The 27,522-nt window shown below is 36.7% G+C and overlaps 1 protein-coding gene across 1 annotated transcript in view; it reads right to left on the bottom strand.

The window, feature by feature from the left end:
* The window catches only part of PDZRN4 (PDZ domain containing ring finger 4), a 357,707-nt gene that overhangs the window by 324,571 nt on the left and 5,614 nt on the right, over positions 1 to 27,522 (bottom strand). The gene's annotated exons all lie outside the window — the stretch shown is intronic.

Genomic DNA, 27,522 nt, shown 5'->3' with positions numbered 1-27,522 from the left:
GCTTTTGCTTTAACTATCCCTACAATTCAGACAAAAGTAAGATTGTTTTTCTAAAATTGACTTAATCTTTTTAATATTTCATTATGCCAGAGAAGCAAACTGAATTGTGGAAAGATATAGCAGCTGCTTTTTAAGACTAGCCCCTATTAAAAGTTTCAGTTTGTGGAGTGAATTCATTTTCAGTCTCTGTTTTTTGCTATTTGACTTGTCCAAGTCTTTTTCCATCTGGACTGGGAAGGCAGTGTTCTGTGGGAAGTTTATGTGAATAATGTGGTGTCTCCATTATTTCTTCCCCAAAGTTCTGGATGGGATTTAAAATGGTTTGGGGGGCCCAGCAAGGAGCCCTGCAAACTGTGAAACATTGGCAACCCATGCTAAGAATACTCAGGATGGATGGTGTCTACATGTTGTTAAAGAGAAGGAGACAAACAGGAAGCCCAAATAGGGGATACTGAGGTAGGGCTGAGAAAACTGTTTACACAGAGAATAAATAGTTCCTTCAGGCTCTCAGAAGTACATGCTGTACTGATTTTCAAAAAAAATCTCTATTTTCTTTGAGTATTCCAAATGTAAACTGTTTCCTTATAATAAGAATGTGCTAGGGAAAATTTGGCATTCCATCTGACTGTATCTCCAAAAGTCTGCTATCTATCCTTCATCGCATGTTCAAAAATGACATCCTTTTTGGTACTTTCGCCCTGTTTTGAGATGCCATCACAGTAAGGAATAAAAGTCTTAGATGACAAGGTGGGGCTTCTTGCTCAAAAGTTATTAAGATTCTCAAGATAATGAGCACAGTGCATTAAACAAGCGCAGGGTCTTTCTAAGAGTGATAGCACAGGTGCATATCCATGAAGCCAGCCCTGCCTGAGAGGCTTTTTGAATTCTGTATGGACTTTAAAGACAGAAAATGGTTAGTTGGATTGCCGTGATTTGGATTCAATGACATCTACTTCAGGAGCACTTGAGTCTAAACTGAAAGTCGGGGTATGGTGCCAATTTTAAATGACAACTTTGCTTCATTTGCTACTTAAATTAACTTCAAAACGCCAGGTATTTCCCAGGTATATGAGAAAGGAGACTGAAAGGATCCTCTGTCCCATGGGGAAGAAGCTGAAATTGGCCAGTATGTTTGGGGAAGGCTGTGATGATGGGGAGGTACTTCCTCGAGAGACAAATAAATATGATCTCTATATGAGGAGGGCTCTTCCATGCAAGGCATTTACTATGAATATTACTAAGGCAGGCAACCCCTTTTAAGTAATAAAAAAAGCACATTAAATTAAACTTATCCCACTGTCTCAGTAATTTCTTTTAAAAATTAATGCTAGCCCTGGCCGGTTGGCTCAGCGGTAGAGCATCGGCCTGGCATGCAGGGGACCCGGGTTCAATTCCCGGCCAGGGCACATAGGAGAAGTGCCCATTTGCTTCTCCACCCCCCCCCTCCTTCCTCTCTGTCTCTCTCTTCCCCTCCCGCAGCCAAGGCTCCGTTGGAGCAAAGATGGCTCGGGCGCTGGGGATGGCTCCTTGGCCGCTGCCCCAGGCACTAGAGTGGCTCTGGTTGCGATAGAGCGACACCCCGGAAGGGCAGAGCATCGCCCCTGGTGGGCGTGCCGGGTGGATCCCGGTCTGGCGCATGCGGGAGTCTGTCTGACTGTCTTCCCGTTTCCAGCTTCAGAAAAATACAAAAAAAAAAAAAAAAAAAATTAATGCTTGGTGATGCTATATTTTCTTTAAAAACAAAACAACAAAACAAAACCAGATGATAAATATCTGGTTCTGTGCTCCAAGATGAATTATAATTTAAGCAGATGAGACCAACAGGCAAAGAATAATTAGTACCTACTACAGAAAAACTCAGTGGGAAGTGGAAACATAAATTTAATGTTCTGAATATGCAAGCTTTCAGGTCTAGTGAAATGTATGTTTTTTTTGTTGTTGTTTGTTTGTTTTTTTGAAATGTATGTTTTTTACAATAAAATATAAGAAGTGAAAAATATACTCAAAGTTTTTTTCTGATTTTCAACCTCAAATTTTTTCAGCTAAAACATATTTAAGAAATGATTTCTACTATGCATTCAACTCCAACTCTTTCTGATGACAAGCTTCTGAAATCTTACCCACTATTCAAGGTCCATATGAAATCATCTATAAAAACTTTAATCTTCATCTCTTATTTTTTTATTGTTTTTTTCCCCTTCATCAGCCCTTTCTATCTTATTAATGGCATTGATTATATAACACCTTGTACTATGGTTGTTTATATTTCTTCTCATTTTCTCTTTTTAGAAAATCTCTTTAACAGTACCAAGAGCTATACTTTAATTTCTCATATTTCTCCTATAATCTTCAGAATAATACTTTGCATATACTAGATAGATGCTTAATAATTATTAATTATACCTAATTAATCTGTATTTGGCCCATATAAATTAATCTTACAAATTAGTACCAGAGATAAAATTTTATTTGAAATAATTACATTTGTTACACCAACAATATTGACAACCTAGAAGAAATGGATAAATTCCTAAAAACATACAACTCACCATGATTAAGTCATGAAGAAACACAAGATCTGAACAGACTACTAGTAAGAAAATGAAATTAGTAATGAAAACCCTCCCAACAACCAAAGTCTAGCAGCAGACGGTTTCACGGATGAATTCTACCAAACATTCAAAGAATTAACATCAATCCTTTCCAACTCTTTCAAAAAACAGAAGAGGAGGGAACACTCCCAAATGCATTTTATGAGGTCAGTGTTACCCTGCTACGTTTGTTTACTAGTATAATAACTGAGACTACAGTTCTGAGACAGAGAAAAGCCTGAGTAAAGGGGACCACAGGAGTAACAAGAATTTTCAGGCTCTTATGTAGTAATAGTAGTTTACATTTCTGTAGTACTTTACAATTACAAAATGCTTTCATGTAAATTACCAATTAAATCCTCTCAATGACAATAAATTTAGAAGAGCATGGTGTTAAATTCAATGAAAGAGAAAAAAAATAGAGCCTTAGGATGTTTACAAGAAGGCAAGTTATAGACTAAAAGCGTTGTATTAGACTACTATAGGAGAACGATGGAGGAAAAAAATAAAATTAGGCAGAGAGAAATAATAACTAGATAGTCGTTGCCTAAGGTGAAAATTTTGCAAGCTATAGTTCAAATGAATATATTAAGTACATATAAAAAATATTCACTAACATATTTATATTCTCATCATGACAACCTGTTGAAACTCCAATGACTATTGCCAGATGGCCTTTGAACTAGTAGCCAGAATGCAAATAAAATGGGATACAACTTGCTTTACTATTCTAAGAGTAGAAATAAGACTGCAGAGTTTTGTTTATTATAAACTTTCTACACATCACCGGTGATAATAAATGTCATAGTCAAAAAGTATTCAGCCTGGCTTGTTGGCTCAGTGGTAGAGTATTGGCCCAGCATGTGGATATCCTGGGTTTGATTTCTGGTCTGGGCACATAGGCGAAGCAACCATCAGCTTCTCCATCCCCCCCCCCCCTTATCTCTGTTTCTCTTTTCCCCTCCTGAAGCCATTGCTTAATTGACTGATTAAGTTCCAGTGCATCAGCCCCCAGGGCTGAGGATGGCTTCTGTGGAGCCTCTGCCTCAGGTGCTAAAAGTAGCTCGGTAGAGGGCATGGCCTCAGATGGGCAGATCATCTGCCCCAGTTGGAGACTGACAGGTAGATCCTTGTTAGGGCACACAAAGGAGTCTGTCTCTCTATCTCCCCTCTTCTCACTTGGAAAAGAAGGAAAAAAAATTCAAACAGCACCATCAAACAGGCAATGTTGGTCCCTTACACCCTCATAGGTGTCCTTTTACTAATTTTCATATATTAACCACTGACATGGGTGTTTCTCAAACAGTAGCATACAGAAGCCTAACTTGAAGAGCTTATGAATTAATGATAATAAATGTTTATTTTAAAAAGATAATCAGTACTCAAACAGTAGCATACAGAAGCCTAACTTGAAGAGCTTATGAATTAATGATAATAAATGTTTATTTTAAAAAGAATAAGTACTCTGTCACAGAAAGTATTGATTCAGACAACAACTGTTATATAAAATAACAGGAGGATGTCAATATTTTCATATTTAAAGGGTATAGGTACACTACTTGGAATGACAGAAAACAGGCGCTGGCCCGTTAGTTCAGTCAGGTAAGAGCATTGTCACAAAACAACAAGGTTGCGGGAGGATCCTCAGTCGGGGCACAAGTGGGAAGCAACCAGAAAATGCAGGACAGAGTGGAACAGCAAATGCTTTCCTTCCCCTCCCCTTTCTCTGCCTTCCCCTCCGTGTCTCTCTAAAAATCAATGAAAGATAAACCGTGGCCGAACAGCTTTGAGCATCATCTCGGAGCACTGAGGTTGCTGGTTGCCAGTTGGATTCTCTGGTCAGGGAATCTCTCAAATAAATAAATAAATAAATAGGTAGAAAAAACTCCACCTACCTAAACAAGAATTCTGTTCTATAACTGCTAATTCACAAAAAAATCAAACAAGGAAAATCATTAAAACTAGTTGGAAGAAAACTATCATTGCATTAATATCATTAAGTCTACATGATAGCAATATTTTTGTCTGAGCAAAATAAATGCTTAAATATCTATGTGGGAGTTTATGTTACCATAATAACTATATAATCTCATTGCAGCCCAAAGAGATTTTGGAACATACACTGTTGTAAAACAAGATAAATTATCATTAGATCAGGCTTCTCTGACCCTTTGAGTGACTGACCCAGTATCCAGTCAAAGGTTTATTCTATTCTAGGGTACAGTAATGTGCAAAATAAAATGCAAATGAAGTTTCCCTTAAATTAGACTTAAGATATATATTAGTCTAATGAAATGTAGGCAGATGATCTGCCCATCTGGGGCCATGCCCTCTACTGAGCTACTTGTAGCGCCTGAGGCAGAGGCTCCACAGAAGCCATCCTCAGCCCTGGGGGCTGATGCACTCGAACTGAATCAGTCAATTAAGCCATGGCTGCAGGAGGGGAAAAGAGAAACAGAAGGGGGGGGGAGGAGAATATATAGGTATATATATTTATATATACCTATTTTCAGAGTTGTGTACAAAGGAAACTGTTATATTAAGGAGCAATAAAACGAGAGGCCCTGACTAAAGAATACCTATAGGCAAATGAACAATTAATGTCATTGTTATGCATCCCTGGTCTCATTAAAAACTATAATCGTGAAACTGTGTTTTCATATCAATTTTGGCTGAAATGATTTTCAGACAGCTTATCAAATTCAATTGCATTTTCACACACCCAGGTTTCTGCGCCTTCTGTCTAAACCATCCAATTATCTAATCAGCAGAAAGTATCTACAAGTGCCTCTTTCTGTTCTGATTTTGTTAGGGTTGCAGTTTCAGAATAATTGTTTTCTGATTAAGATCATACCTCTCTGTTTAAATGATTAGCACTTCTATGCTTAGCATATTATGTAAGCACCTCAGAGAATGAGGGGAAACAAATCTAATCAACAGGCTTTTTATAAGTAGTATGGAGAGAGAGAAATAAAAATAGACAAATACATTAGAGTTAAGAACCTTTCCTTATATTCTACAACAGACTTTTTTCCCCTAAAACAAACCAAAGCAAGAACATCTGAAGTTATTTTCTAAGAACATTCCGAAGGATCCGGTTGGCTTCTGAAAATTAAAATCCGAATCTATAATCTAGGGAACTTTCCATACACTATGATGTTCATCACCTCACAGAATAAATGAATGCTAATGATTATTTCAATAAAGTGACTAATTTATAGAATACCCTGGTATGACAAGTCTGGCAGCTGAGACTACTAACAACAATGTAACTTACCTCCAACTGTATTTAAATTGATCCTTGAACAACACAGAGGTTAGGGGCACCGATCCCCTCCCTGCACAGTCAAAAATCCACATACAACTTTTGTCTTCCCAAAAATTTAATTACTGATATCCTACTGTTGACTGGAAGCCTAATAGATTACAAAGACAGTTGATTAATGAAGATTTTGTGTTATATGTATTATACTGCATTCTTACAATAAAGTACACTAAAGGGAAAAAGACATTATTAGAAAAACCATAAGGAAGAGAAAATATATTTAAATAATTTATTGAAAAAAATCCTGTGTGTATACATGGACCCACACAGTTCAAACCTGTGTTGTTCAAGGATTAACTGTGTTTGCTAAAGAAATAAATTATTGGATTTTGACTTTTTTAATTTGAAAATTATTTGTATTCCCTGGCATTATGTAGACATAATTTATAAAACTAACAATGTTTTAGAGATTATAGCTGAGTAACAGTTTGGCACAGAGAAAAGAGCTATAAATAATTAGCAGATATAGATTTCAAAGTTTGAGAATGAAATGAGTTCACTATTTGTGATTTTAGTTTCTTTTGAAAAAAGTATTAGAAATCTTAGAAATGGCTTAAGAAATTCTAGAACTTTAAATATCTGTAAAATCCATATATATTGGCCTTAACCAGTTGGCTCAGTGGTAGAGCGTTGACCCAGTGTGTGGAAGTCCCGGGGTTGATTCACGGTCAGGACACACAGGAGAAGTGACCACCTGCTTCTCTACCTCTCACTCCCTCCCTTTTCTTTCTCTCTCTCTCTTCCCCTCTGGTGGCTATGGCTTGGTTGGAGTAAATTGGCCCAGGACTCTGAGGATGGCTCCATGGTTTCACCTAAAAATAGTTCAGTTGCTGAGCAATGTAGCAACGGCCCAAGATGGGCAGAGCATCACCCCATAGGGGCTTGCTGGGTGGATCCCAGTTGGGGCACATGTGTCTGTCTCTCTGCCTCCCTGCTTCTCACTTAAGAAAAATAAATAAATCCATATAAACCAATCACTACCAGAAATTACAGAAAGAACATCATAAGTCAGAGCTAACTTTCTGAGTGCAGTACAAGTCCACATTTATAATTGTCTTCTAGAATTTCCAAGAATACCCTCAAAAGAAAAAGCAGCTATAAATAACATTTTTATACTATGGATTCATTTTTCAACAACTATACACAAATTAAGCAATTTAAAACATCTTTTATACTTTCACATTTAAAAAATATACACTAATTGTTGAAAATAAGCAGTAGATGCAAAATATGATGTTTTTATTGAATTTTTAAGAACGTTGTAAGGTATATTTTCACACTTCCATTACAAAATCTACCAATAATAGTTTCCTGAATGCATTCAATAGAAAACTTAATATTAATATTCTGCTTGTTGATAAATAAAGTGATGTCTAATTTTAGGATGTCTTCATCTGTATACAAATGACCTCTTAGAAACCTAAAGAAGGAACTTGATTTTTTTTTTAGCTCACTTTCATTCAAAATAAATCACTTTTGGGCCTGACCAGGCGGTGGCGCAGTGGATAGAGTGTCTGACTGGGATGCGGAGGACCCAGGTTCGAGACCCGAGGTTGCCGTCTTAAGCAAGGGCTCATCTGGTTTGAGCAAGAGTTCACCAGCTTGAGCCCAACATCGCTGGCTCAAGCAAGGGGTTACTTGGTCTGCTGAAGGCCCGTGGTCAAGGAACATTAAAAATAAAAAATAAAAAAATAAAAAAAGCAAAATAAATCACTTTTTATGGTTCATTGACTTAGCTACATATTTGTGTCCCAGGAGCTCTTTATAAAACAAGGATTTTAAAAAACTATCCTTATCTAAATCTTAGGGCAGACACATTACTTTCTGATTTGGCAAAAGGAGAGGAAGCACACATACACAGCCATGCACAAATACACATACCTAGAGAAATTCACTAGGTTCATGCACCTTCTTAACCTCAAGAAACTTAATCCGCACACAAACTCCTAAAGTAAGAAAAAATAAAGGTGAAGATTTCAATTCCTTGTACAGACAAACTGTCTGAAAAATCTTTTTTAAACATTAATACCCACAAAGAACAAGAAAAAATATTTATAAACATTAACCATCTTCACTTTCCTTCATATGGCCTCCAGAAGATGAACAATAAGCATCTTACTACTGAATTCAAATGTAAAAAGGACCAGAGAGCATATTTCCTGCAGATCTGAGGCTCAGGCTTTTATTAAACAAAAAATTTTATATATTCTTCTTAGTTGTTTATATTACAAAGCCATCTCCATAGTAAGAATTAATCTCAATATGGTAAAAGCTGATAAGCAAACACATTAGGCTATGATTATTCTAAAAGGTAAAGGTTTGTCAGCTGCTACTGTTTAAGTGACAAAGATTAGAAGCTAAATCCCTAAAGAGATGCAAAAAAATATTACTGACATGTGCTGTACAAATATTTTAGAAAGACATAATAATACTACATAGATTGGGATGGAGACTTTGTTAGCTAAGAAGCTTCACATGGTAAGACATCAGGAATATTAAACTTCGGGAAACACACTTTCAAAACAGAAAACTCTCTTCAAGTTATCCCTGAAATTGATTTTAAATTTTCTCTATGATCAAATGTCAAGTCTTTAGAATAAAGCTTACATTTAAAGAGCTCTGTTTTAGCAGGTTAGACATTCCTAGTACCTTGTGAACCCTTGGATTTCACCATTGGATCCTAGAGAAAACAGTTGGGAGAGAGGAAATAGTGGACAGCAGATTAATGTGCGTAAAGCTTGTAACTGGTAAAAGACAGAACATTCAGAACTAAGAATGAACCTATCTTTTCATTTTGTTTATGTTTTTCTTTGCTGTGTAAAAATTCTTTAGTTTGATGTAGTCCCATTTGTTTATTTTTTCTTTTGTTTCCCTTACTTGAGGAGATATATTGGAAAAAATACTGTTACAAGTAATGTCTGAGATTTTACTGCCTATATTTTCTTCTAGGACTTTCATGGTTTCAAGTCTTATATAATATTTAAGTCTTTAATCCATTTTGAGTTTATTCTTGTATATGGTAGAAGAAGGTGGTCTGGTTTCATGTTTTTTTTTTGTTTTGTTTTTTTGCATGTATCAGTCCAATTTTCCCAACGCCGTTTATTGAAGAGACTCTCTTTACCCCATTTTATGTTTTTGCCTCCTTTGTCAAATATTAATTGACCATAAAGATGTGGGCTTATTTCTGGGCTTTTTACTCCATTCTATTGATCTATATGTCTGTTATTATGCCAGTACTGATGGGAAAACATATTTGTTAATACATCTGATAAGAGGTTAATTTCCAAATTTTAAAAAGTACTCAAACACGCACCACTAAAAACAAATAATCCAATTAAAAATGTGCAAAAGACCAAAATAGACACTTCTCTAAAGAGGACATACAGATAGGCAACAGACATATAAAAAATGTTTAACATCACTAATCATCAGAGAAATGCAAATTAAAACTACAATGAGAAATCACTTGACACCTGTCAGAATGACCATTATCAATAAATCAACAAATAGCAAGTGCTGGTGAGGATATGGAGAAAAGGGAATCCTTCTGCGCTGTTGGTGGGAATGCAGACTGGTGCAGCCACTGTGGAAAGCAGTATGAAATTTCCTCAAAAACTTTAAAATGAAACTACCTTATGACCCAGAGATTCTACACCTGGGAATATATCCAAAGAAACCTGAAACACTGATTCTAAAGAATATATGCATCCCTATGATCATTTCAACACTATTTACAATAGCTAAGATTTCAAAGCAGGTCAAGTGCCCACCAATAGATGCGTGGGTAAAGAGAAAGTGTGGTACATTCACACAATGGACTACTACTACATGGTGAAAAAAGAGCTCTTACCTTCTGTGACAGCATGTATGGACCTAGAGGCTACTACCTGAGTGAAATAAGGCAGTCAAAACAAAAACATATGCTGTATGTAGGACGGTTAAAAGAGGGTAAAGGAGTATAGACTTTGAGAGGTGAATGCACAATACAATAAACAGATGGTGTATTACTAAATTGTACACTTGAAAAGTATACATTTTATTAACTAATGTAACCCCAATAAATTGAATAAAAATATTTAAATAAAAAAGAATAAACCTATTTGTAACTTGTTCCACTAAATATTTTGGAATCATTTAATGATAAAATTATTACAAACTGTAAATGCTATATTAAAGACATACTAATCACTGTATTTCCTTAATTTGTCAGTAAGTAGTACATGTGGTTAATATAACTAACTTGAACTTTGCTTTCTGACTTAAAGAGTTGTTGGAACCCTCAATTCCACAGGTCTCCACTATATGTCAGTTCATGGTTATTAATCCTCTAAATAAACCAACTTCTATTTTTCTCCTCGGGCATAAACAAATTGATTGTAATAAAAATTTAACCTTGTCAAATTTAAGTTGTTATTCATGGCATCCTTTAATTGCACCAATATATTTACTACATACAGCTTTTAGCATAGCGTTCACACACAATAGGAGGCTATAAATGCTAGAGTTGTTATTAGCCTTTAAAATCATCATTGTTCTCATTAGGATGAAAGTAAACTACCATTTGATATGTAATTTATATTATACATTGAGATTCATTTTATGAGTTCTTTCTGTAGCACACGCTTATGTACACATTATAGCTCGATAATTTATTTAATAACGTGTGGTTTCACATCATAAAATATATATTTAGTTATTTAAACTATGGATAGAGTATTTAGGATTTCTTTTTATGTCTATAATAAAATACACTTTTCAATTGTTTACTTACATAACAGTTTTCAGCCAAACCATCCTGTCAGCTCTAAGACACTATCTCACCATGTGTCTGCCTGGGAATCCACTTTTATCTTAGGGCTGCTTCAATGACCTAATTCTGAACCAGTAGGACCTGACATTACTAGAGTTCTAATGTGAGCCAAAGAAAAATTATGCTGCTCTAAGAGAGATGTGTATTGTAACATTCTGGCTTTAAAAAGAAATCTCCTTTAATTGAAAGCTCAGGCAAGAAAAAAATTTTTTCTTTGATCATTCTTATCTGTTGGAAAGAATTATGCTTCTCAAAACATGACACCCACACATTCAGTAAGGTGAAAGGGTTTGTAACACAGTGTATCTAGGCCAAAAGTATTTGTTTAGGGAATATATTAATCTTTTTGACAGTGTAACAAAGAATGGGGAAAGATATATACTACAGAAGACTGGCCCTATAAAATCAGTAACATTAACAATTGTATGCCAAGATGATCAAGTGTGCTAATGTCAAAAGAAACATAAAATTATTTCTTCATCTAGAAAAAACTAGGTAAGGCAGGAAGGGTATAATCACTTTGTGATAGCTATATATTTATAAGAAACAGGAAAGCTTTTTTTTTATATATTTAGTACATATTTATTGCACAACTCAACATGTGAGGCATAAAGTTTTTAACTTTATATTTTAATTACAGTTGACATTCAATATAATTTTATATTGGAAGCATTGTTCTAAGAATAATGCTAGCTTTGCTTTATCCTTACGATCTTGTATGTATGAATTCATTCATCAAACAGCTGAGTGCCACTGTGTGCCAGGAGGTGAAGGTGCAGATAAGGTAGGATTTCTGTGTTCAGCATGGTGTGAACAGGTACCTCACAAAAAGGATAGTAAAATGGTCAATAAACACACAAACTTGTTTAACTTCAATAGACATCAAGGAATTGTATGCATACCACTTTGCCAGATGATTTAAATTTTAAAAAGAAACAATACCACATCTTTGCAAGTGTGTAGAGTAATTGACACTGACACTGCTGGTAAGAATGTCAATTGCTACAACTATTTAACACATCTGTTTGGCAGTAACCACTAGAGCTGAACATGTATCTATCCTATGATTCTGCAGCATACAAATGTACTTTTATGGGTGTGCGTGCGTGTGTGTGTGTGTTTGTGAAATGCATGCATATATTCATCAAAAGACGCAGACAAGAATGTTCAGAGCACTGTTATTGCAGAATCTAGAATTAGCAATACTATTAATAGTAAAATTGATAACTAAAATGGTATACATAGTAATACAGTCCCATAGCTATAAGAAAAAACAAGCTATAGTCAGATGCAACAACATTAGTGAATTTCACCAACATAACATTAAATAAAAGAAGCCATATTCTAAAGCATACCTGTTGTGTGATTCTATTTATACAAAACTTAAAAATAGGCAAAACTTGAAGTTAATGATGGAACAGAAGAGACTCCTGAGGTGTTTGTAATGATCTATTTCTTGATCTGAAGGCTGACTACATGGGTGACTTCACTTACAGATTATTCATTGCATTAGACACTTATGATTTGTGACTTTTCTGTAAAAACTTACTTAAATGTGAGCACCAAGCATCACTCTTCATTTAAGATAAGCATATTGTAGGAAAGTGAAGACAAGGGGACATATTCAAGATAAGTATGATGAATAATGACAACTTAGGGTTGTCATTATCTTCTGGCAATATTCTATTGTATCTGCCGCAGGCCCTTATTACTGCATCTATGGACAACTCTGGTACTCACCCACTAGTCTCCCTATCTCAAGTATCTTCACTTTTCAAACTATTTATACACCTCAGAGAAGTCAATTTTTGATTAACCTTTTAATCATTGCATTGCCTATGTCATTCCCCTGCTCAAAAATGATCACTAGCTCCTCATTGCCTAGACTATAAAAACCTAACTCCTTTGCCAAGCATAAAATACCTTTCATGTATTTCATTAAAATCTGACTTAAACTGCTCATGCATTATCTACCTCGAATCTCCTATATATAACTCTTAATAGGTAGCATTAGGTGATGGTTAAGGGCAAAGACCCAAGAACTCTTACGCAACATCATTATTCATCAGGGAAATGAACATCAAATCCACAATGAGATATCATCTCACACCTATTAGAATGACTATCTCCAAAAGGGTAAGTGATAACAAATGCTGGTGAGGATGTGGAGAAAAAGGAACCTTTGTGTACTATTGGTGGGATGGTAAATTGGTACAGCCACTATGGAAAATGTGGAAGTTCTTCAAAAATTCAAAATGGAACTACGATATATATGAGCCAGCAATTTTACTTCTGGATATTTATACAAAGGAAATGAAAACAGGATATCAAAGAGATATCTGTACTCCCACATTCATTGCAGCACTATTCCCAATAGCCAACATACAGAAACAATCTAAGAGTCCATCAATGAATGACTGAACAAAGAAAATGGATACATATATACAATGAAATATGATTTGGTCACGAAAAAGAAAAATCCTGCCATTGAGACAACATGGATGAACCTTGAGAGCAGTATGCTAAATGAAACAAGCCAGACAAAGACAAGTACTGTGTGGTGTAACTGATATAAGAAACAAACAAACAAACAAAAAAAGACAAACTCATAGAAACAGAGAGTAGCAGATGGATTGTTTTATATGACTAACATGTTTAATAACTAATGATTTCTTTTCTAAATATAATTTTATAAGGTATATTTATTGTTTACTTCAGTGTGATACATTACATGAGCAAAATATCAAATCACCTAACTTTATATAACAATACCTTAAAATTTATTTTAATATTATGTTTTTTTTCCAGCTATTCAGAGTTAAATTTTATTCTAATCTATATTATAGAAAAACAACTATTTCCTCATAAAGTGAATAGCACAATTGCTCACCTAATCTTCTGATTTGAAGATTTATTCCTATGCCTTTACAGGAATGTAAAATTGTTTAAAATATTTTAAACCAGTTAACGAATAATGTTTATTTTGGGGGGCATTTTCTATTTGAAGGTAATGAATCACCCATGATGCTGATTATAAAAAGAGTGATAATAAGCTTCTTTTAAAAACTATATTAACTGCTAAAAAGAAAGAAAGGTGAAAAGTAGTGTCCATCAAGGCAGAGGACTGGGATGTGGCCACAGTGATTCATAGGGCTGAGAGGACCAGGCACCAAACCCGCCCACATTCCAGCTGCCCTCTTCTTTGTCATGCTTGCATAAGGAAGTGGAAAGAACAATATTTTAGAAAAGAGTGGAGAAATTTCTACTCCTGTCTGTAGAAACACACTATACCCTACTAGAACTATAATAGCATGCATTCTACAAAAGGACAATCTTCTTAAACTTGCTTTAAAGAGTTCCAAGCAACAAGCTTAGGGAGTTTTTTCCTTAAGCTTCCTCAGAAAGCCTCACAGCTGGGGCTACTGTTAATTATTCCAAGCAGTTCTCATCATAAGAACTTCAAAGCATGTCCCTGGCCACTCCTCTAGGAAGCATCTAACTCTCTTTTCACCAAACCATTTACAAAACTTGGAACCATTGAAAACATCTTTCATCTTTTCTATTCTTCTGTGGTTAATCATGGTTTTGTTCACTTCCATGTTCGGTCGAGTGCCATTTTCTACAAATCTGCTTTGCAGGCAAGCATGTAAATTCAGTCAACTTTACTAATGTTCAAGTTCAATAACAAAATACATGCGTCAGGATGAAGGCAAACACACATGTCTTCAGATCCAATTCAAGAATTTACATAAACAAAATTTAAAACATTGTATTGTAGACTTTTTGGTTCTATCTTATTTACAGGCTAGAAGAAACAGTGTAGACAAATGCATTTGTTTCAACCTATTATCACTAGATCCCAGAGATTTTGAAACTTAAACAATAAGTCTCTCCTTGTGATAAAGATTCAAAAAGAACAAATAGGATGTAACAGGGATAGCCTTCAAGGACAGCCCACCTGGTACCTGAAAAATCTTTCTATATATACCACAGTGCCTAAAAATTTGAGCTCAAGGTCTATGCATTCACTTATTCCATCAAAGAAAATTAACTGAATGCCTGCAGCTTGCCAGACACAATGCTAAAAGCAGGAAGGGTGCTGCAGCTATTCAATAAAATTCTACACCACTTTTAAGAAACCTATACATTTGTGAGGAAAGAGGGACATCAAAGAACAAAGACAAAACATAGCATGTGAAAAGTACAGTGAAAGTGAGAGGTATAAAAATCACTGACAACAGAGATAAGAGAATAATTTCCCCCCGTGGGTCTGTAGGGCTTCTGGGAGTGGAGGATTTTTGAGAATAGTCAGAAACTTGCCAGTTTGACAACAGATATGGGGTGAGAGTGGAGTGAGAACACCAGGTAAAAAGAAAACAAGAAGTAAAGGCAGAGGGGCATGAAGATAAGAAAGGGGAGGCGTTTCATGTAAAAGGGAAAATTGGAAAAAAAAATAAAGGTTTTGCAGGTTCCTTTTTGCTTCTTTAATCAATTTAGATTTTATACTGTTGACAGTGTAATGCTAATTAATGAAGAACCTTAAGTGAAGAAGGAAAAAAAAGCAAGTTGCTAAGCCAAGTGGTTGAGACTGGGTGAAGGCGGAGTTCACTGCAGAAGTCACTAGTCAAGGTGAAAATGATCAAAGCTGGACAATCACTAAGGCTTTATCTCCAGTAAAAGTTCAGACACCCAGAGTGGGGCAAACTTATTCTTCAAATATCTATTTGTATGTGGCTTTAAAGACATTGTTTCCTAAAGATGAATGCTATAGAGAAATAAGAAAACAGAAAGAAGATGCCAGACAGCTATAATGACTACAGGAAAAGGGGGGACAGAAGACACTAAGACATGGCTGATTTTGAAATTTTCCGTGAAATCAACTCGAATGCATTTAAAAATAAATCTCAACAATGTTACAGGGAGATTCCACTTAAAGATAATAATGTTATAGAAAGATTGTGAAGTCACCTCTCATAAACACACCAAATCTACACTTACAGATGAAACAATTTCCTGGGTGTGGGGAAGGGCGAGGAACCTAAAACTGGCAGAATGACCCTTTCACATTGAGCAAATGAAAGGGGAACCACATGGAAGCCGGGAGGAAAGGCAGAGGCACCCCAACTACTAACGTGGGGGCTGCACCTGGCTCTCAAGAACAAAGTGGCACGTGCTCAAAAGACCCATAGGGCATGGCAAACTGAGAAATGGACTTGAAGGGCTCAGGTGCAGACCCGCCCTCCCAGGACCCAGCACAGAAGCAGCCCTGTGTAAAGTCCCCAGACTTCAGGTCAAAGAGAGACGTTTGCTCATTTTAAAGTGTTGGTACAAGGGGCCCGGGCCTGCTAGGATACAGTCCAGGGATGGAGGCTAACGGTGCTGTCGGACAAATAAGTTTGTAAATATGATATATATGTTTGCTAGCTTATAGTTTGCATTGGGTGTGGGGGACAGGCTGTAAGCTGGCAAAGTCATTATAGCCTAAGGCTTAGTTTTAAGACTAAGCCTTTCCTGCCCTTTCAATACTAAGATCTTTTCAAAACTAAGCTTCTCCCCACACCCTTGATTGTTGCATGATGTGGGGTGGTGTACTCTTATGAGGAATCCCATTTATGCCTCAGATAAGTGACTTTGTATCAGAGACTTCCTTATTTGTATATTGGCTTAAAGGTTTTGATTTCTACAGTATAAAATGGGGCAGACCCGGGGTGCTCTCTCTCTCTCTCTATTCCAGAAATTAGCATTGCAGAGGAGAAGCAGCCAAGATGGTGGAGTGCTGAAGGAGAAGCCAGTTTGTGCAGAGTTTGTGCAGAGAGAAGGAGATGGGGAACAGATGTGAATAAGGCTGGTGAGGTAGAAACCTTTCATTCTAGGAAACTTGAATAAGTCAGTGGCTTTGGGAGCCCTGAATGGAAAGGGAAGTGTTTTCCCACTGTGTGTATTCCTCTCCCGCTGGGTGCAAGCTAGGATTAAAGCTAATGGCCCACCAGTTCTTGGCTCTGTTGTTTCATTACCGTCTGTCCGAATCAAATGCAAACCTGCACGGGCCAGGTGGCTGTGGTGGTGGCTGTGCCTACTGGCCTTACAGGTGCCGTCCTCTGGCTCTCTCTGCTGCTCTAAAGCAGGCAGGCACCACTGTTGTTCTTTTCAGCAGTGTCATCTTTACGCAGCAGCATGGGGGTGCCATCTTCCACACTCTCCCTCTGCCTTGTAGAAGCTAATGGACCCCACCTTTCTTTCTTTTTTTGTTTTTTCTTTTTTCCCTTATTTTTTCTATTTTATCCTTTTTTTAAGAGGGTGACATCTTTGTCCTCCCCCTTGTCTCACTCCCAAACACCAGGCTCTCCTGGAGGGGAGTTTTACACACATCTGGTGCCCTGATTTTACATCTGGTGCCTCATGTTTGTAACTGCTATGCTTGGCTCTGGAGGCCAGGGAGGTTTGTGTTCCTGGTCTCCTGGGACTGTAACAATCCAAGAGAGAGTTCTCAGAAGAAGAAGAGCCCCCCCCCCCCAGGGCTCTGCAGACTCCCAGTCATTCTGAAGAAGAGGTCTCCTTGCTTGTCCAGGAGCTTTGGGCTGAGGGGCAGGCTTCTGGTTTGGCACACTTGTAGAGGCCAAGGGAAGGACTCTCAGAGAACAGAGGCCAGGGGACACAATCTTTACACTTGCCCTCTGCCTCACTCCAGCTCACCATACATTCCAGGGAGAGCTTATACCCTTGTTTAGTGCCCTGATTTGTGTGGCTGTTGCCAGAAGGCACCTCTACATTGTCTGGCTCCAACAGCACAAAGGGCTTTTGCTTCCAGGTCCCACAGGCCTAGAACCAATGGGGAAACAAATCTTTGTACCTCCAGGGCACAGCAAAGGCGACAGACCCAGAGTTAAGTCTTTGTGAAAGAGGTCTATCAACCTCTCATCATAGCTGCAGCCTGAGGGGCAGTCTTCTAATTAAACACACATCTGGCCTGACCTGTGGAGGTGCAGTGGGTAAAGCCACAACCTGGAATGCTGAGGTCGCTAGTTCGAAACTCTGGGCTTGCCTGGTCAAGGCACATATGGGAGTTGATGCTTCCTGCTCCTCCCCCCTTCTCTCTCCCTTTCTCTCTCTCTCTCTCTCTCTCTCTCTCTCTCTCTATCTCTATCTCCTCTCTCTAAAATGAATAAATAAAATTGAAAAAAAATTTAAACACACATCTGAGGGCTGACACAAAACCTTCCCTGAGAGCTTGGAGGGAGGGTACTACCTTCATGTTCTCCCTCTGCTGTGCTACAAGGCACCAGCATCTCTCAGAGTGGAACATTTAAGTGTGTCTGGTACCCCACTTTTCACATCTGGTGCCCTGGTTTTGGTGGCTTCTGTCCAGGGGATGCCTCTGGTGGCCAGGATAGGGGGAGCTTGCATTCCTGGGTCGCATGGGATTGGAACGATCATAGAGACAGTTCTTGGCACCCCCCCCCCCCCCCCGCCACAGTACTAAACAGAAAGCAAGCAGAAACACCCTCCCCCTAGTCTTTCTGTGAAGGAGGCCTACTTGCTTGCCCTGGAGTTGCAGCCTCAGGGGCTATGGAAATGCTTTCAGGGAACAGAGGCCAGAGAGTCCACCTTTGTGGTCTCCCTCTGCTTCGCTACAGCTCCCAGCATCTCCTAGAATGGCACTTATATACTCACCTGGATTTCCACAATTTCCACTAGGAAAAACCCCTCGACTGGCTCTGGCAGCCAGCAGGACTTATAATTGCTGTCCCACAAGATGGTAAATATTTGCATACCTTAAAGCAGGGGTCCCCAAACTTTTTACACAGGGGGCCAGTTCACTGTCCCTCAGACCGATGGAGGGCCAGACTATAAAAAAAACTATGAACAAATCCCTATGCACACTGCACATATCTTATTTTAAAGTAAAAAAACAAAATGAGAACAAATACAATATTTAAAATAAAGAACAAGTAAATTTAAATCAACAAACTGACCAGTATTTCAATGGGAACTGTGCTCCTCTCACCAACCACCAATGAAAGAGGTGCCCCCTCCAGAAGTGCAGCGGGGGCCGGATAAATGGCCTCAGGGGGCTGCATGCGGCCCGCAGGCCGTAGTTTGGGGACCCCTGCCTTAAAGGTTGCTACCTGAGGATCTGGCTTCTAATCAGCCTGAATCTAGGTACTGACTGAGATTCTATCCCTCCCTTTGTGATAATAACAGGTCTTGACACACCCTGTATTAAAAATAAAATATGCTACTTGGACAGTCACAAATGTTTGAGAAACAACCAAGATCTTGGGCAGGGTTGAGTGATAAGTTTTGTTCATACACTAGGCCAGTCCTTCAAGAGTGGGAGAAGGGGCTGTTTCATCTAAAGCATAGAAATCAATATAGAGAGTTAAGCATGCGCTCGCGCGCGCGCGCACACACACACACACACACATATAAATAAAAGGAAAAAAAAGAAATAAATAAAAAAAGAGAAATGAAAAGCTATGTTCCATATAAAAAAAAAGTATGTTAAAACCTCATAAGAAAACTTAATATAACAGAGATAAGTAATTTACCTGATAAAGAGTTCAAAGTAGTACTCATAAGAATATTCACCAAACTTGGGAGAAGAATGGATGATCACAATGAAAACTTCAATGAAGAAACAGAAAATATAAGAACTTAACAAACATGTAAGAAGATACACCAGAAAAGTTCAACAGCAGATTGGATGAAGTAGAAGAACTCACCCAATCAGAGTAGCAAAAAGAAAAAAAAAAGTAAAGATAGCTTATGGGAATTATGGGACAATATCATGCCCACTAATATTTGCATTATAGAAGCCCCAGAAGAAAAAGAGAAAAGGGCAGAAACTTTATTTGAAGAAACAATGGTGAAAACTTTCCTAACCTGGAAAAGGAAACCAACATCCAGATCCAGGAAGCCCAAAAAGTTTCAAAAGAGACGAAGCCAAAGAAACCTACGCCAAGACACAATATAAGTATAATGTCAAAGGTTAAAGACAGGAGAGAATCTTAAAATCAGAGAAAGAAAAACAACTTATTATGTATAAGGAAATTCTTATAAAACTGTGGGTAGATTTTTCAGCACAAACTTTCCAGCCCATAAGGCAGTGGCATACTATAGCAAAAGTACTAAAAAAAAAAAAAAAAAAAAAATCTTCCAGCTGAGAATAATCTACCTCGCAAATGTTAGACCTCTTTGAGCTGAAAAGAAAAGGTGTTAATTAGTAATAAGGAAACATGAAAAAACATGAAAGTATTATATAAATCTCACTGGTAAGGTAAATATATAGTAAAGGATAATCATTTGTAAAATTAGTATGAAGTCTAAAGACAAATATAGTAAAAAATATTGTGACTATAATAATTAGTTAAGGAATAAAAAGATAAGATGTAAAAATGTGACATCAATAATATAAAATGTGGTGCAGGGAAGAATAAAATGTAGAGCTATAGAATGTATTCAAACTTAAATTGTTATAAATTAAATAGACTTTTATAAATATAAGTTGTTATATGTAAGCCTCAAGGTAACCACCAAGCAAAACCTATAAGAGATAGGAAGAAGAAAATGAGAAAGGAATCTAAGCATACCACTAAATGAAGTCATCAAGCCACAAAGAAAGAGAGCAAGAAAAGAAGAAAGGAACAAACTACAAAACAGCCAGAAAAACAATTTAAAAATTCAGAATAAGTGGATATCTATCAATGATTGCTTTAAATATAAAAGTACTAAACTCTCTAATCAAAAAACAGAGTGAAAAAAAACATAGAATGGGTGAATGGATTAAAAAAATAATAAAACAAGCCCACATGAGACACTGACATAAGGCCACACACAGATTGAATATGATGTGATGAAAAAATACATTCCATGTAAATGTAACTCAGAAACATCTGGAACAATACATAATGATAAAGCGGCCAATCCTTAAGAGGACATAACTTTTGTAACTAGTTATGCATCCAACATAGCAGTACCTAAATATATAAAGCAAATATTAACAGACATAAAAAAGAAATAGACAGCAAGCAATACAATAATAGTAGGAAACTTAATATTCCATGCATATCAATGAATAGATCATCCAGACAGAAAATCAATAAGGAAACATCAATCTCAAACAACAAATTAGTCTAGTTGGCCTTCTCAGGTATATGCAGAATATTCTATCCTAAAGCAACAGAATATAAGTGGGGACTGCATCAAACTAAAAAGCTTCTGCACAGCAAAGAAAACCATCAAAAATATGTATAGGCAACCTATTTAATGGTAGAAAACATTTTTAAACCATATATCTAATTAGGGGCTAATATTAAAAAATATATAAAGCCCTAACCGGTTGGCTCAGTGGTAGAGCGTCGGCCTGGCGTGCAGGAGTCCCAGGTTCGATTCCTGGCCAGGGCACACAGGAGAAGCGCCCATCTGCTTCTCCACCCCTCCCCCTCTCCTTCCTCTCTGTCTCTCTCTTCCCCTCCCGCAGCCAGGGCTCCATTGGAGCAAAGTTTGCCCAGGCGCTGAGGATGGCTCTGTGGCCTCTGCCTCAGGCGCTGGAATGGCTTTGATTGTGGCAGAGCATCGCCCCCTGGTGGGCGTGCCGGGTGGATCCCGGTCGGGTGCATGCGGGAGTCTGTCTGACTGCCTCCCCATTTCCAACTTCAGAAGAATACAAAAAAAAAAAAAGATTTAAAAAAAAAAATATATATATATATAAAGAAAGAACTCATACAACGTGATAGCAAAAAACAAACTAAACCTCACATTCTGATTAAAAAATGTGCAGATCTCCATAGATATTTTCCCAAAGAAGACATATAAATAGGCAACAAGTACAGAAAAGAAGTTCAAATTCACTATAAGTAAATGCAATCAAAATCACAACTAGATATCATTTCACACCTGTTAAGAATAGCAATTATCAAAAAAGTCAAGAGATAACAAATACTGAAGAAGATGTAGAGAAAAATGAATCCTTGTGAACTTCTGGTAAACAATATAAAGGTTTCTCTAAAACTTAAAAATAGAATGACCATATTATCTAGCAATCCTACTTCTGGGTATTTATCCACAGAAAACAAAAATTTTAACTTACCCCTGTTTATTGCTGCAACATTTATAATAATCAAGACATGGAAATAGTTTAAATATCTATCAATGGATGAATAAAGAAATAAAATATAGCATATATATACAATGGAATATTGTTCAGCCATGATAAAAAATGAAATCTTGCAATGTGCAACAACATGAATGGACCTTGAGGGCATTAAATTAAGTGAAATAAATCTGACCATGAAAGAAGGTACTATATGATCTCACATGTGGAATCAAAAGAAAAGAAAACAAAACAAACAAAACCCCCAAAACACTCATAGACACAGAGAATAGATTGGTGGTTGGCAGAGGCAGGGGTTAGGGGTATGTGGGAGAAATGGGTAAAGGGGGTCAAAAGGTGCACATTGCCATTATATAACAAATAAATCAAGGGATGAGATGTAGAGCATGGGGACTGCAGTCAGCAATACTGTACGGTGTATTTGAAACTTGTTAAAAAAGAGTAGATCTTAAAACTTTTTACCATGAGAAAATAATTCTGTTAATATGTATGGTGACAATGTCAACTAGACGCACTGTGGCGATCATTTCATAATATATACAAGTATCAAATCAGTATGCTGTACACCTGAAACTAATATAATGTTGTTGTATGTCAATTATACCTTAATAAAAAAATTACATAAATATTTGGGTGGTGGGGACACAAATGAAAAAGAATGAAAAGTAATAAGTACTCTGCTACAATTTTGTAGCACAGAAACAATGAGGAGTTGGGAACCACAGTCAGACCTGCTGACAGGAACACCACTCACAATTATACACTACTGCACAACCAGATGTGCCACTCTGTTTCCTTTCTCATGAGCTTAGCACTCAAAAAAATTTAAAAAATCACACCGAGTTCATCTCTTATAAATTTATAGATAAAACAGCACTTAACGCACTATGGTGTTAATACCTTTCCAGCTTCTCTTGTAAGCGAATATAAATCTATATTTATTAATAATGGAAACTCAGTGAAGTGGCAAAACACTATGATCATCAAGACAGAAGACCTAGGAACTAGCTATTGCTGCCCTCCTAGTTACAGGCAAGAAACTGACAATAAGAAAAATTGAGAAAACTTTGCAAGATAACCCAGTACATATTCAAGGCCAAGGCCCAAGTTCAAAACCTGTGCCCTTTCCTAAAACTATGATGCTGTCTTTATATCCACAGATTCTACTACATATTTTACTAACTAATCCCTGTCATGATTTCTCAAAAAGAGTCTTGGAGAACAGGAAAACTAGATTAAATCTATAGTGTCATTCCAGTACGACAAGATGGTGATGCCCATTCATGTTTGGAACAATTGAAGAAGCAGCCTCTCACAATAGCTCACTTTGCCCTGTACAGGCAGAAAACGGGAGCTCTACAATGTGAGGTACTTGAGGGCAGGAAATGGGACTTATTGCTCCATAACACAGATTATGCCATCTGTATGCATAGTAAATATATACTGGTTGAATGAGTGAATTAAGTCATGAGTGTATGGTCATAAAGTTTTTTATCCCACCACCATTTTTGCATCTGACTGTTCATACAAATATGTGAAAATTGTACAACTTAAAACTTTCTACATTTACTCATCCATTCTGTGGTGTCTGGAAATGCGAATCACTGAAAGCTGGGAGAGCGTGACCTGGGTTCTTCCAGGGAGGAAAATCCTACCCTCCATTGCCTCTGAGCTTTGGAGAGAAAACTATTTGTATAAGCTGGATGAGACACATCAGGCTTCCAAGAAGAGTGGGTTCAAAGAACTGGTGTACACAGTAACTATGAATGGCACAGAAATTGAGGCCCAGCTGGCTGTCTCAAGGCCACACAAGTTTCAGGAAACAGAACATGAATTCCAGCCAGATCTCCCTAATTTCAGTATTCATGCTCTTCCCACTATACCACTATAACTTTCAAGATACATTAACTAGCATGATGGTAAAACTATATCCAATTTAAGTAACATTTAATCACGAAAACAAATCTCATGACAATGTAATTCTTCACTTGAATAAACATGATTGCTTTTAGTTCTTTCTTAATTCTTTCAGATAATCGATGTTGTTTGTACAGTTAAAATACACTTTTAAAATGTGGCATTCATATTTTATTGAAGAGTTCAGAGAAATGCTTGAATTAAATAGCAATTTTTCAAAAGACTAATGTCCCACCAGATTTACAAGTGATCTACAAAACTTGTAAATGCTTTTTTCTCATACACAAATCAGCATGGCTGCTCCATGAGGGGGTAAGGGGCCCTGTGCTATCAGGCAGACAGACACGGCACACTGTTGATCTGCTTCAACAGCATTCCTAAATGCTAAGCTCCACTCTGCACTTAAATTTTCTTCATTAGCAGATGTAAGGGAACTGTACAGAGCCTCAGGCAAATAAACGTGATAACCACTAGAGATTGTTACTTTAGCAGTGCAGAGTGTAGTGACATAAAATACAGAAGATAAGGCATTACAGATAATAAAAAAAACAAAGAGTAGTTGGCAGTCTGGAATAGTTAAGAAATCCTTGTTGAAACATTGTATTTGTCAAGTTCTTTAAAATCAGCACTTTCCAGAAAGTGCTACTCTGACATTGTTCAATGTAGAAACTGTTCTAAAGTAAATGAAAATGCCCTGTATTCTATCTACATTTCATTATGATTTCAAGCTAAATAAATAAAAAGGGATTTTAAGATATACACTAATAAAAAGTCTGCTTTCTGCTCCAAACTGTTCTTCCCATAGAGTGCACAGACCTCCTCCCCATTCCCTGGTCTCCAGTAGCTGAGAGAAGTGTGGACTTCTCCACCACACAGCCTTGGCTGGGAGCAGGGGAAGGGGAAGGAGAAGAAAGGGTGAACAAAGACCCACAAATGACTATGCACACTTCTTCTCACTTCCCCACTCTGGGCTTATGATTGCATGGCCTGTTATCAGCATCACAGAAATGATAACAGAGGAGGAGATGCTGACAGCAGCAGGGAACTTTGATTCTAAACTCCCTCCCATATATGCCTCAGGCATCTAACATGATGATCACCATAGTCAAGGTGTTGCCCCCTTAGAGAATTGTGTCTAAGCCTCTGAGAGTATCAAGGACCCTCTGTGGATCCTTTGAGTCTGGAAGAGGTGAAAACAGCATGCAAAAGATGCTTTTATTTGGATGTACACTCTGCTGAATTCCTGGTTTAAGTGATGTTTTCGGTTTCTAGTGATACTTTGGCAACTAAGGCAACTAATGGTGTAACTCCAATTTCACAACAGATTTCTTTTCTGAACTTACCCACATAAATATTTTAACAAATATAGGGGTGTGTGTGTGTGTGTGTATGTATGATGGTACACATGGTTTGTCATGGAACTGACTGCAAAACTGAATTTGCCTTGTATTATATGAAAATATATGACATACATTTACCTCATGACTAATTTTTGCTTTTATGATTTTTGAATTTATTTGATCTGCTTCAGTGGAATGCAGAATATTGAAATAATGTCACTTTGGAAGCTATTAGCCCTTGTTAAACTTTGAAAATTGTTATATCTAATATTTTTATTAGAATTAGTAAAATCTCTTTATTCAGTAGAACCAACCTTTAACATATCTACTTTCTCCTTTAACCAAATGATTTAAGAAAATTTATTACTTTACAAGAACAATTCATAACCTGTTGTGATGTATGCTTTAAACAATTAACTTGTCAAAATATTTTATCATATCTTGACTATAAGTAAAAAATAAATTGTCTAACAGTTTCTTTTTTTTATTTCAGTCATATATCACTGAATTCAAAGCACTTAGCAATGAGTCAGAGTGTGACAAGTAGGTCATAGGAGTAGTTTCATAATACATAAACTATTGGTGCACTTGACACTGCTAAATGTTTCCTTGTTGCAATAGGTCCAAATCAGCATGGCCATCTGACATTCCCATTAGTTCAAGAAACCAATCATTGAGCACAAAAAGTGGAAAAGAAATCACTTTATTTTAAAATCTGTTCTTCTGCCTCTGCACATTTTAAATTAATCAATATGTTTCTTATCAGTATCCCATTACAATCAAATGTGTCGAGTGGACTGGCACCACATGGCAGATGGACTGAAATAACTGACGAGCATCAAATATTTCTAACTTTAATTGGTACATAGGGATCTTTCATACACAGGTATGCACAAGAATAAAAATGTTACATGTTTAAATATATATATTAAATAAAGTCACACAAATATCTATGTACTTTAAAAATTTAGCTGATGGCATCACCAAACAACTAAATATGAGAGATTAATTTCTAATAATCTTCCTTCCAAAATATTTCATGCTATTTAACAGACAACATTCCAGAAACATGCATACCATCTAACTTATTTCTTAACTGCAAATGTGGCCACATGAATCTATTATAGAACTATAACAAAAATATGCATGTTACCAGTATACTCTGGCATAAAAAAAACATTGTTAAATTCTATGAATGAGGCAAATTTTAACTTCTTGTCATTAACTGCTAATAAATGCATGTTAAGATGAAATACTACTAATCTATAGCTAGTTACAAATCATAATTTAGATTTCCATGGTTGATGTCTCTGATCTTTATCTTATATGACTTAAATAAGGTTATTTTGACATATATTAGTAACAGTATTAGATAGATGTCTAGATGCACTTCATCAACCACACTTTTTATAAAATTACCTCTTTACATTATCAAAACAAATAACATCTAATTTATTTTTTAACAAAAGTGCTATATCACAATATAAAAGACAAATCTTCTTCCTCTTTTTAATGTAACATTAATGAAGCATGCATAGTATTGTTACCTAGCTAGAATAAATTATTTTCTAAATCCTTGGTATGTGGTTATATTGTATGTGTATGTGAGTATGTGTGTTCATTGAATATATGTATTCAGTTCCACCAGCCCTTCTCATAGTATCAAATGCAGGCATTCCTTTTGCATTCAACTGGAAAAGCCAAAAGGCTTTAGAGATAAGACAAAATGAAATAAGGATTTTTTTCTGTGTGTGTGTTTAAATTATACAGCGCAGATACAAATAGTAATAGAAAAATTCTAACTTTAGAACCTGTAGCACATAAACGTTTCCATGCAAACTGTCAGGACAACCTGGATAGTGTCAGGGAAAGCAGGTCTGTCCTTTGTTGGCTCTACAACTGTAAGGAGAAAATCATGCAGCAAGAGGCCTCTTCAGATAAAAACCACAGTTGTTCAGCCAAAGCATCTCTTCTCTCTTTCTGAAAGTGCGTAGTCAGCTAATTTCTAAATGTTATGAGTCCTTTTTTCCAAAACAGAAAACTATTGGCTCTTCTATACTGTCTACCTCTATCATAGGTCAAATTATTCAAAATTCAACTTTTTTTTAATGGACAAATAATGAACAAAGATCTAAAACTCTATTCAAAGTTTAATTAAGAAAAAGTTTCCATCAAGATAGTTTATATAAACATTCAGAAAGACAGCTCAAATGCTCATATAATCTAGAAAAAAAAATTTCCCAAAAGACTAGTGGAATCTAATATACCTTCCAAATTTCTATTTAGCCTTTACTTACATTATAGGAATAACTCCATTGACAAAAGCATCCTAATCATTTTCAGTAACACTACATGAAAATATCTCAACTAGTTAAAACTTCAAGAGCACTGAGGTGATGAATGGCAGTGTGTCTCAAAATGCCATT

Source organism: Saccopteryx leptura, chromosome 2 (genome assembly GCF_036850995.1).
Source record: "Saccopteryx leptura isolate mSacLep1 chromosome 2, mSacLep1_pri_phased_curated, whole genome shotgun sequence".
NCBI classification, from domain to species: domain Eukaryota; kingdom Metazoa; phylum Chordata; class Mammalia; order Chiroptera; family Emballonuridae; genus Saccopteryx; species Saccopteryx leptura.
The sequence above is the reverse complement of the archived record's forward strand: the minus strand, read 5'-3'. Positions and strand labels throughout refer to the sequence as shown.